This window comes from Pezoporus flaviventris, unplaced genomic scaffold (assembly GCF_033815535.1).
Source record: "Pezoporus flaviventris isolate CSIRO_AGI_PZ_B2104156 unplaced genomic scaffold, CSIRO_AGI_Pfla_v1 ptg000001l, whole genome shotgun sequence".
Classification (NCBI taxonomy): Eukaryota; Metazoa; Chordata; class Aves; order Psittaciformes; family Psittacidae; genus Pezoporus; species Pezoporus flaviventris.
Window position 1 is genome coordinate 45963460 of NW_026892549.1, and position 12186 is coordinate 45975645.

At 44.7% G+C, this 12186-nt stretch overlaps 1 protein-coding gene across 5 annotated transcripts in view; it reads right to left on the reverse strand.

Annotated features, from left to right (window-relative positions):
• The window catches only part of KLF7 (KLF transcription factor 7), a 63018-nt gene that overhangs the window by 15476 nt on the left and 35356 nt on the right, over window positions 1-12186 (reverse strand). The gene's annotated exons all lie outside the window — the stretch shown is intronic.

Here is a 12186-nt window from a genome sequence, read left to right on the forward strand (position 1 = left end):
AATTTTACTACTGCTAAAATTACTGTGCAATCTTAATTCCCCTTTCTAACAAAACCAGTCATTTGCTCTTCAAAAAAGAACATCCCCAAATGCCTGTGCTTCTGTGTGGCTTGAGCCTGATTTTCAGCCAGCATTTCAGCTCACTTTACCTTTGCCAATGAATTACTGTGGTACCTGTGAGTGGCTGTACTGACACCTGAACACAGTGCAGGTGTGCACTGCTCCAGTGACCACCACAAGCACATCACGCACTTTATCCCAGCTGCCATTTACCCTTTGCATGGCCAGGCTAACATCTGTTGCCCTCAAGCTTTCATGCCCACTGCCCCCTGGGACTGCACCTTGTTTGTTTGCTTCTGACAACAAAAATTGTTCCTTGGTTAAAGAAATTATGTGTTAGGGCAGTGAGTGTGAGAGGAGAAATGTTTTCTTCTTTAAACCAGCTGGTCCTTCAGGCTTTGTGCACTACACCTTCTTCTGTCCCAAAATATTAACCATACCACTGAAGGCAGTGAAACAGAGCAGCGATAAGACAGGAGAGATTCTAGTCTGTGTTCATATCCACATATCTTCTAAATGATAACCAGTCTCTGTGGGTCAAAGTCTGCCATGGTGTAACATCCGTGGAGTCATTAGCACCTTCTAATTTCCACCTTCTGAATTCCAAGGATTAGCACCTTCTGAATTCCAAGGTTTCATGCCCCCTTTTCTTATTCGGTGCACGTGTATTCATGTGCATGCAAATTTATCATCTCCCCCCAGAACAAATGCTCCTGTGCATCTCCTCCTCTATAAACTCCATGTCGCTACTCCCCACGCAGTCAGCACCGTATGGGTGCAACAGAAGAGGAGCAAGCTGAGATAAAATTCAGACAAGACATCACTTTCACACCAAGCTTCTGAGCTAGGAATTATGAACAGAGAAGAGCTTATTACTTATTTATTTGTTCTTAAAATTGCTAAGGAGGTGATCTTAAAAAATCCACCACTGGCCAAACTGAAGTCACAGTCTGTATGACCTCTCTATGCCAGTCACATGAAATAATCACTTGGCTCCAGCAGACAAATCTCTCAGTGCAGAGACGCAGATTTCTACATTCCGCAAGTAAAGGAGTGAGATCTGATTATGGGAGATTTTTGTATTTCAAGGTGACAAATTGGAGAGGCCAAAAGAGCAAGAAAAGTGAAAAGGGCAAGAGAATGGCATGAAAATACATTTTTAAACTGCTGTTCTCTGGTGAGTGAGTTCCTGCAGACTTCTTATTGCAAAGCAGCTCTGCTGCACAGTGGTCACGCACCCCAGAGAGAACAGCCGAGTGGACTGAGGCGTTAACTGGTGCTGAGCCATTTTACTGCCCTCTGAGAAGTTTCTCTGGCTCAGTAGCTCAATTAAAGGATTCACTGGGGTGAAGCAATGAAGAGGGGGCAGTAGCTGGCAAGACTTCACCGAAATACCCATTTGTTCCTCAGTCCCTGAATGCAGAAAGGACAGGCTGGATATCTCTTGTGTGCCACAGTCCTTCATGGGAAAATGCCCAACAGGACAATGGACTATGCCAGCAGTAACACCCCCCCACTTAGACTGTGCCTGCCTGGTCATCTCTGCACATTTGCCTTTTGTTCTTCATTTCTTCAGGAAAAACAGGGGAAGGGGGGGAAGAAACAACCTGTGAGTGCTCCAAGTGCTGGTGTCTTGTTTCTGGGCTTACTCAACCGTAATTCAAACGCTGTCACCAGTGCTTGCCCCAGACATCGGAGCTGAAGTTGCAGCGCTCTCCCCTCCAGTCCTTGACATCCTACCTGGCATGCTGCATCTGCTCTCTCCTTTGCAGAGCAAAGGGATTTCCCCCATCCGGGCCATGTCTATGACAGCACTCCGGTTTTGTTTGAGCAGTTCATGCATTATTCTTAAAAGCTGCCAGTAAACAAGCCTCAATTCAGCTTCCTCAGTTCTCTGACGCTCTCTAGTGCCTACCTCTGAGTGGAGACAGAAAGCAAACTGCCTTTGCTGCAAAGCCGATGCAGAAGAGGACTGCTCAGCTTAATCTGGTGGGTACAGCCTGGTTGAAGGATACAGCCACCTACAGAGCAGAAGGGTGAAGGGAAAACGTCCTGGGCTTTCTATGAAACTATTAGGTTATCAGGACTGAAGTGGAGTTTGGCTTGTTAACATTTGCCAAGAGCTTTGAAAATGTACAGTGTTATATATAGGTTACAAGAGACAGAGATGCCAAGCATGATTACTGGTAAACCCATGGGATGCCACATATCTTTGTTATTTGCTGCAGGGGCTCCTCCCTCAAGTGTTCCTGATCTGGCCTTGCACAGCCCTGAGCTGAGTTTTGTTTTCAGATGCTTTTCCTCTGTAACCCAAGCACCATTCCACAAAATGTCAGACAGTGCCTCTCTGAGCTCCAGGCAGCATGCTGGCATGCAGTGCTCTGTGGAGCACAAGATAAATGCAAAGGAGCACAGTGACCTTTAAAGCCATGTCAGACAGCTCCTTGACCCAGAGACCTCAAAGCGGTTAGATTTCCTGCCTTCCTGCAGCTACTCAAAAACATGGGAGGCAGGAGACCTCCATATCTCTGCACATTAAGACCACGAACAAACTGCTTTTTTAATAGCTGCTTTCACCTTACCCGAAGATGGAATGAAAGCGTATCTTGCTGAGATGCACATATGTAGGAAGCATGGGAATGGAGGAGAGGGGGAGGGCCCTCCTATCTCACTACTGGCAACGGCAGGGAGAAGAAATGGGAAGGATCTTTTCTATGTGCCAGAGTGCTCTTCTGTTATTGCAGAGGATTAATGAGAATAAAAGGATAGATGGTGAAATCCTCCTCTGCTGAAGGCAATGGCAAAATTCCCACTCACTCCTACAGGGCCAGGATCTCCCCTTTTTAACAAATTAATTATGAGCTTCAAAATCCAATTAAAAATAGGAACATCACGGAGCTGTGCCACACTGACTTCTTTTCAGGCTCTAATTCCTCAAAATTAATAACTGCACTTGAAACTCATGCCTGCGAGCCACTCCCAGGAAGGAGGCTCTACTCCTTAACTCACCTATATTCAACACAAGGATCTGTGCAGTGCATAAACAAATCCATAAAACCACGTGTATACACATACACTCAACAGAGAAGCCTACACACTTCAAGAAGACGCCAATACCCAGATACGCAGCTGTTAAATGCTGAAGTGCTTCAGCTCAGAACGTGATTCACACCGTGGGGCCAGTTCAGTCTTCACACATGCAGCAGCGCACCTGGGAAGGGCAGGCAGCCAGCAATGCAGACATATGTTCAAGCAGTGAATTATGCGGTTTTCTAAGATGAGTACTAGTCTGAAAACAATACACCACTTGCTCATGGAAAATGTTCTAGAAACAACCCAGAGCTTTCAGCTTTCTCTAAGCTTTTCCCAGGGAGGGGGAGACCGTTACCTGGTGATTTCAAGCTTACTGATCACATTCCAGTTCCCTTGGGCAGTGCGCATCAGAGAGCAGTGCAGCACAGCACAGGTGAGCTGTGCAGTGAAGCAGTGGGTACACAGGACCCAACATGCAGACCATGTGCATGTAAAGGGTGTCATTTCTGGCTAGCTGCAGCCTGGTCCTGTGGCCTGTCTGTAGGTGAAGCATGCCAGTTGTGCGCTTGCAGAGCACCTCCTGGACAGGCCATCCAAAACCACATTTGTGCTCCAGCCAGGATGAACCAGTGAATGGGAGCAATCGGAAGGCTCACCTCAAGAGGGGATGCTTTATCACCAGAAAACACTTACTAGATACAACCTTAGTGGCCTGATGAAGATACCCAGAAGCAGCCAGCACATGCCTGCAAGCACGAGTGCCGTGCTGAAACCTACTTTTCCAGAAGGACTTCACAATCAGAAAAGTTAGTGGTACAGGAATGCTATTAGCCCTTCAGATACGTTTTACAGCTTTAGTCCATCATGACTGGATCCAAAAGAAGCAGCCTTTCTTCACTGTGGTGACTACCCTGTGGTACGTAGCCCATTTAATGCTCTTCCTGAAGTGTATTTTCATACCCTGAGACTGGGATGGTTGGGGAATAGGCTCTCCATTGCCCTTCTGCTTATGGCACCTCACACAACTGTGGAGGCAGTACTCTCACGGGAGAATGGATAACTGGTACATAAACTCTGAATAATCCTGAAAGATACAACAAGGCCATGAGAGGCCCGAGGAAGCTCAAGCAAGCAAGATAAGAAGAAGCTGGAATTCACCAAGTTAATGAGAACTGTGGACTGTTGGCAAGCTTTTGAGGTCAAGTCCTCACACCTGTGCTTAACCAATTATATATTAGTCACTAAGGGTCTTCAAGACATGTATCCAATCATAATATGCCAGATCACTGTAAGTGCATGTAAGAAATAGTATATAAGGAGTTAAGGCTTTGTAATAAATGGCTTTTGTCTGATCATACTGATCTCTGACTGGGTCCATATATTCTGCGGCACACAACCTAGCTCATCTCCTAGAAATACCTCCAAAGCACACCTCAGTACAGTCTGGCCCTCCATTCTCTTTGTTTCATCCAGCCTGGTCCAATCTGGTAACTGAAGAACAAAGATCTCTGCAAATTTACTGGAAACATACAATGGTGAAGCTAGAATTTATGAGTCATAACAAAAATCCATCAGACTTTGGCAGCCCTGGAATCAGGTCACTATTTCTTTGGAGACTAAGACAAGTGCAGGACTCTAAATGTTAGGCATCTAGTTACAAAATAAACAAATGATTGGTATAGCTTTCTCTTGAAAGCCAGAAGTTTATAATTTGAAAATATGAAAGAGCCAAGCACACAATCCCAGCAACACTACCATGGTAAACACACACCAGGTCCCCAGCAAAACATGACCGATAGAGCTAGGCTGGTTCTCTGATGAAGACACCACACTGGTCCTTGGGACTTCTACTTCCATTTTCCAGCCTCCGGCAGTTTTGGTGAGTTTCATCTCATGGAACTTCAGGTATCAGAAACAATCATCTGAAATAACCACCTATGGCTCTTTCTCAACTTAATGGAGAGGCAAAGGCATGTGCAGAGTGTGACACATCAGTCCCCAGTCAGACTGGAATCAGAGGCGAATTTCCTCCTCTGATGGTATAATGGACTAGGCAAGCAGCTCGCTTGCAGGCAGCTGTATCTTTACTTTCCAGGCACAAGCCAGAGAACATCATGTTTTCTCTTCAACACACACTTAATCTGCAAACCTTACACAAGCCCTTGTAATAAATATTCCCTCACAAAACACAGCAGTGGGGATGTTGTCTCTTCTCAAAATCCAGAGATCCCCCACCCTTGCCACCTACATCCCATAGACGCCCTCTAGGTTCAAGGGCTATTTCTTTTGTATAAGGCAACGTTTGCTACGGCCACGTCACACTGGCTATTTCAACACAGAGTGGTTAATAGACCCCTTAAGTTACAGGACACAGAGGTACATAACCCAGGTCAGCTGAGGCCACCGTCACAATCACAAAACCACAACACACAATGGACACTGAGCATATTATACCTGCATTGTTTACTGCCAACCCTAAGGGTTGAAACATCACGGGTCCAGTCTCCCAAAGAAATAATGAGATTTTAAAGAAGGAAATGATAATATTTAGAGATTGTTTGCCATCTGCTTTGTAGATAACCTAGGGCCATGATTTTAAACTTCCCTTCGCAGCTCTGCAGGCTAGAAACACGTATTACAAAATACAGAGACAGGAGTTTGTTCTCTATTCCCTGGATTTCAAGAGTGAAGATTTTAAGGAGACGACCCTCAAGATGTGCACAGTAAGATCAAAGAGCTGGCAACACTGTGGGGTGAAATCTTGGCTCCATCAAAGTCACTGGAAAAATGCCCATTAAGGCTTAAGTTTCAGCCTGTACGTTCACACAATTAGAAGTAAACAAAGATATCACACTTATCATATAATTGTATAATACCTAGGGTCGGAAAGAACTTTAAGATTGTCTATTTCCAACCTCCCTGCCATGGGCAAGGGCATCTCACACTAAACCATGTCATCCATCAGTATCTGTTTCATATCCCTCCCCTGCCCACCACCTTAAATACCACACCACAAGCATACATTGATTACAGCACAGTTACTAAAACAAGCAAGTAGTTTTAGCCCCCAGTCCTGCAGTGAACTTCAGAGAAGAATCACAGTCAAAATCCTTGCTGGTATTTCTCCATGCTAAAATGTGGTGCAGTCACGGGACTTGTTTTGTCAATATGACTAATTTAGCCAAAAGAAACTGATGCATGTTTTGAAGGCCATTCAAGTAAGTTATTTGTTGTAGTATGTTTTAAGAGCTCCTTAATATCATGCTACGCAACTACACAAAACCAGCATGCAAAAGTGTCCTTAAGAAAACAACAGAAACACCCCCTTGAAAATCACCATGTGCTCTAATCCATCACAAATTATTTACATACAGTTTCAGCATGAAAAAAAGTCTTATGAAAGAAACACAAAACATTTCCTTCCTTTTTAAAAACTGTGATTTAAAACCTGCTCAAAAGGAAACTAGTTCTAAGAGCCTCGATGTCCAAAAATACGTACTGAAAGACAGCTTCAGCTATGCTTGTTCCAGTACTGGTGTTCCTGGAGCACCACACAAACTGCAAATTACAACTGAAGGAGGAATTAAACGCAAGATTTCTCGCCTGGATCTTTCCCATGAGGAAGATCCGGGGGCCTGAGCCATGCAAAGAAATGTGTGAAGAATCAAATAGTACCACTGGCTTTTTAAGAGAATGCTTTAATAGCTTTTCTTGCCACTCTTTCTGAGAAATCCTTTTGGGACCTGTTCTTCCTGGTCTCATGACTACGCCGATGCAGTGACAAACCAACAACCCAAGGCCTCCTTCAGAGGCCAATAGTCGTGGGGATGCCGTTGGTGCTCAGACATGCCGGTGCAGATCCCAGTGGGAAGCAGCCCCCCAGACCGCCTTGCAGAGAAGCGCCACGCCAGGCAGGCAGTCATATTTGCTTTGCAGTTTATTACTGAAGTCTGCCACAGCACAATGGGATGCCTAATGTGGAACATCACATTAGCAATATTTTATATTTATGTAGCACTCTTCATCTCCAAGGGTCCCTGGGAGCTTTATAAGCTACATACATGGCATACCAATGAAGCTGAGCCATAATTCTTCTAATTAGCTGAACATCAGCACACAGCACATGGCATAACAGAAAACGTTACTGGTCACTCCTCTCTTCCTATGGCAAGGACCTTCAGGTATTTAATAGAAGCATGGTGCAGAAGGGCACTCAGTTTTAGGGATTCCTGGGAAAATGAAATCTAACCAGACAGGTCTCCTTAACACCCGCGCCTGTCCTCCCTCATTACATACATGCACTTTGTCAGAGATGAGACACAGGAAGAGAAGCAGCCCAAAAGTTGCTGCTTGTTAAATATCCCCATTTTCACACTAGATACAGCAAGTTACCATCATATGGTTCAGGCAGCTGCTCTGCTGGTGAGCCTACTGAAAACCTAGTTGAGCAGCCGTTGTTCGCCGCACAACATCCCCTCTTTTAAGATTAATAAGTTCATTTCTTTAGCAAAAAGGAAGACCAGGCTATTTAATACACACATCCTCCAGAGATCAATGCTAACATCTAAGCGTATGTGCGTGCAACCCATCAACCAGTAAAACTAATTACAAAAATCAATTTCAGATACTTTCCAGAGCCTTTCATTCCTCAATATACTCCTAATTGATTTTTGTTGGAGAATGGAAAGCCTAACTATTATTTTTATTATTACAAAGGAGTGCAAAGGGGGGCAGTGGTCAGTGCTTAAGTGGCTCAGCAATGCTTTCTACCCAAAAAAAGAAAAAAAGAAGAAGAAGGAAAAAGAGAAGGCATTTTATTCACAGTTTTGCCACCTGCTGGAAAGATGGAAAAGCCTTTGAAAGGGTGACAAAGCACAAGAGAAAAGCTGGCAGGAGACAGGATGGGGCAGAAGAGGAATGTGACAGGATTGTGAAACACACAATATGAGAAGGTTGTGCCTATTTTTAGATGGGCAGGGATGATCAAGTGCAAAAGCAGTACATTTCCAGGAACAATGTACAGCTCCTTTCATCCAAAAAGATCAGCAGTGCCCTTATAGAGAGATAGCTCTGATCATGTCTATATTAGAGACCAGGGAAAAGAGGTTAAGAACCAGATGCAATGTCCAGTCAGTCTTTCTACAAACTTCTAAGCTCTGGATTAGCCCCTAAGGGCTTTGCCAAAGCTTGTCTATGGAGCCAGCAGCAGTCTTCGGCACGTAGCCATTCAGGAAACAAAAAGAAATGAATTTTTGCAGCATTATGTCTTATACACACACAAGCACCTAACACACAACCACAAAGCCCACCTGCCTAGACAAAGAGCAGAGGAAAGCAAAGCATGGAGCAACATTCAAAGAAATGGGAATGTTCCATTTTCTACTCCACCTAAGAGGACACATTTAACGAATGCCCGCTGCCATAGTGCTGAGCACTGAATGTGGGGTAGAATGCCACGCTCTATCTCCTTGGGTCATCAAGAAGGATAAAGCCTTAGGAATACCTTTCCCTTTTCAAACCCCTTCTCTCTGGAAGATGCTCCCAGCTGTCAGAGAGTGGAGCCGGGGGCCGGCACCAGCCCGGGTGCACAACCCGTACTTGTGCCCCATTGATTGCCAGCACATCCTCCCCCAGTGCCGGGCCCTGGGGACAGCAGCAGAGGGGCAGGCCCAGGTGGGCAGCCAGAGTAGCACCGGCAGCACTACCCAATTAAGCCTCCGGAATAAGGGAGTGAAGGGGACAGGAAAATTGAAAAGGAGAAAAGGGAGAAAGCAAAGGAAAAAAAAAAGGATGGAGTTGCTTGGCAACGGGAGGGCAGAAGCAGCTGTGCAGCAGGTCCGGCTGGTACCCAGGCAGCGGGCTGGCCCATTAGCACCCTGCATCTCATGCATTTCGTGCCTGGGTCTCCTAGTAACAGCCTGTGCACGCCGGGCTGTTGCGTGCTTCTCCTCCTCTCCTCCTGTTTCTCCCCACCATGCGAGGCATTGCTGTTTGCCCTAATTACACATTCTCTGCTGCTTCAAGCTGCCATTACTTCAGTCCCCAGAGGAGCAGCAAGAACTTTAAAAAAAATCTCCTCTAATAAGGGCTTTTAGTTTCAAATTCAGTGGAGCTCTGAGAGCTCCAAGATGCAAGGCAAGGTAGCGGCAGCAGAAGGAAGAGATGAAAAAGGTAAAAAAGATCGGCAGTTCACTGGGTCAGATTTTTCCAGAACCCTGAGATGTATTTTTCCCTTTGTTTTTTGTATGTTATCCCAGAGGGCGGACAATGAATACAGCCCTTCATGGGACACAGGGTGTATTTACATAATCTGAAGCAGTGTATCGAAGATGTGCGTGTTGGAAACCAAGCGTTTCTGAGAAATTCCAGGCAAAATATGAAGGCAAATATTCCAGGAAAAATACAAGACATATCTATTGGGAACTGGGAGCAATGAAAAAAAATAAGAGGAATAGACACCCCCTTTTCCAAATCCTAACGTTTTAAATAGTTTGGCTCCATATTTTTGCTAATGAATGTGGGGTTTTGCTTATTCAAGCTACAACAGTGCTGATGTTTTTCACCATTTATCTGTCACTTCATTGTCCCCCTTTTGCTACCTAAAACTCAGACAGAGATGACCAAAAAATATGATGCAGACTGGCAAATACAGCACAGGAATAAAACACAAAGAACATACATTTCCATACACACGTATGGAGAAAGAAAGAAAGAAAGGGAAAAGAACATACATTCCTTTCTGTTTCCCAGTTTTGGCAACTAAAGAAAGAAAAATGAAAGAAGACTGAGGATGCTTCCATTCATTCAGATACTGGATTTGATTTGGGGGTGAAGGTGAAAGGGAAATCATGTGCTTGGGTTTAAAAACTACACTGGCAGGTTCTCCCAGTGAAGGCTGCCCTGGTGTGAGGGCAGGGCTACCTACATGAGGGCAGGCAGGTGATGTTCCTGAGGGAGATCCCATTGTCCCGCATGCTTTCTCCTGTCCTGGGGCTGGAGGTGGCAGGTTGAGCTCAGCAGTGCAGGAGCTCCTTGCATAGTCACCCTCAGTGAAGAAGTCTTGCCAACACTGCTGGACAAACCTTGGTGAATCAAGCAGCCTGGTCTCAGGAGCACAAGGCAGTGAGTAAAGATAATTAATTTTACTGGCTAGGAAGTTTCCTCACCTGGATTTTGGAAAAGGCACAAATGACAACCTATCCTTTGTTCTAAGGGAGGTACAAGCACCCAGCTGGAAACCACCCCGGTCATTCATGCTGCCACATGAATGTAACTAAAGAAGGACACAAATGTAGTATGACATTTCATTGCTGGGTGACACTGCATGAAACACATTACCTAATTGTTGTGGTTTAACCTCAGGCAGCAAACTAAGTACCACTCAGCCCAGGTCACTCCCCCAGTCCCAGTGGGATGGGGAGGAGAACCAGGAAAAGGTAAAACCCGTGGGCTGAGATAAGAATAGTTTAATAACTGAAGTAAAATATAACAACAACAACAATAATAGTAATTGAAAGGGGAGAGAGAAAGAAATAAAACCCAAGAAAATCAACTGATGCACAGTACAACTGCTCACCACCCACTGACCAATGTCCAGCCAGTCCCTGAGCAGCTTCCCCAGTTTATATAATGGGCATGATGCTCTGTGGTATGGAATATCCCTTTGGCTATTTTGGGTCAGCTGTCCTGGCTCTACTCCCTCCCAGCTTCTTGTGTTCCTCCTCACTGGCAGAGCATGAGAGACTGAAAAGTCCTTGATCAGGGTAAGCACTGCTTAGCAACAACTAAAACATCAGTGCATTATCAGCATTGTTTTCAGACTAAGGCCAAAACCCAACACTGTACCAGCTATTAAGAAGAAAATTAACTCTAACCCAGCTGAAACTAGGACACTAACACACATTCAAAGCCAAACAAAGCCCAGGAAAAATAATTACCTTTGGGATTCTGTGTCTTTTACAAAGAATTAATGATAAAATTTTATGACATGTATGACACTCATACGAAAGTCAATTTACAACAAATCAGAGCTTAGTCCATTCAAATTAATTTTTACCCAGATATTCATAGATAGAAGTGTTCTACTTAAGGACTATTTTCCACTACATAGGCCAAGTTTTTAGTTAAGCTTGTTACACTAAGGACAGCTTTTTTCTCCCTGCCCCTGTTCTGTCCTACTGATTTGGCAAATGATGGAGCAGAAACATGGGACTAAGAATTCAGGTATTGGCAACTAAGGAATGGATGAACGCCACAGGTGTTCTAGATGTCAAGGGCTGCTTTTGGCCAGGCCCATCGTCCTGCTGCCTGGGAGGTTCACAAAACTCCTTCCTCAGCCTAAGCTCTCTCTGTAGTAATGAAGTGAAGCTCTGGCCTTCACAGTGAAATCACAACACTCCACTCCAAACTTGCCAATGGCTAAAAGGCTTCAAAACCAGAGGTTTTGAAAGATATCATGATCAGGTTGGGCTTATTTGAATCCGCTTTGATAAACTCGTTAGGTTTATACCCTAAGAAACTTCAAAAAACATCCAACCCCACAATAAAACACATCTTTCCAATCTGGCAATGCAACTGTCTCCCAAAACAAATTCAGCCATGAATGAAGGTCTTCCTCACAGCCCCTCCTCCCTCACTTCCTTGGCTCTTCTTTCAAATAGCACATTCATCTATTGCTTCAGCTGCTGCCATGGGACCTTCAGCATCCTCTGTGTCCCTGCATGCCCCTCCATGTCCCCTTGCTGGGTTGCAGTGCTGCACACAGAGCTGGGGACTCACTACAAAGCGGTGAGTCTCTGTACATCACATAAATGGCTTTCATTACTCCTGTGCTATACTGTTCTCCCAAATGCTTTTCTTTAAGTCATTATTCAGAACCTTGCATCCTGCAGAATTGGTGCTGTGCTTGGCTATTTGCTTCTTCTTTCTCTTCATTAGCTTTCTGTTCACGAGTGCTACAGCAATGCAGCTTCTCATTCACGTGGTATCACTGACACAGATAATCTTTATTTTCTCTATTATTCCTTTACTTTGTATTAATCTTCTGTATCTATCACCCAGTCTACTCTCAATTTGGTCTTTTCCAATCATTTC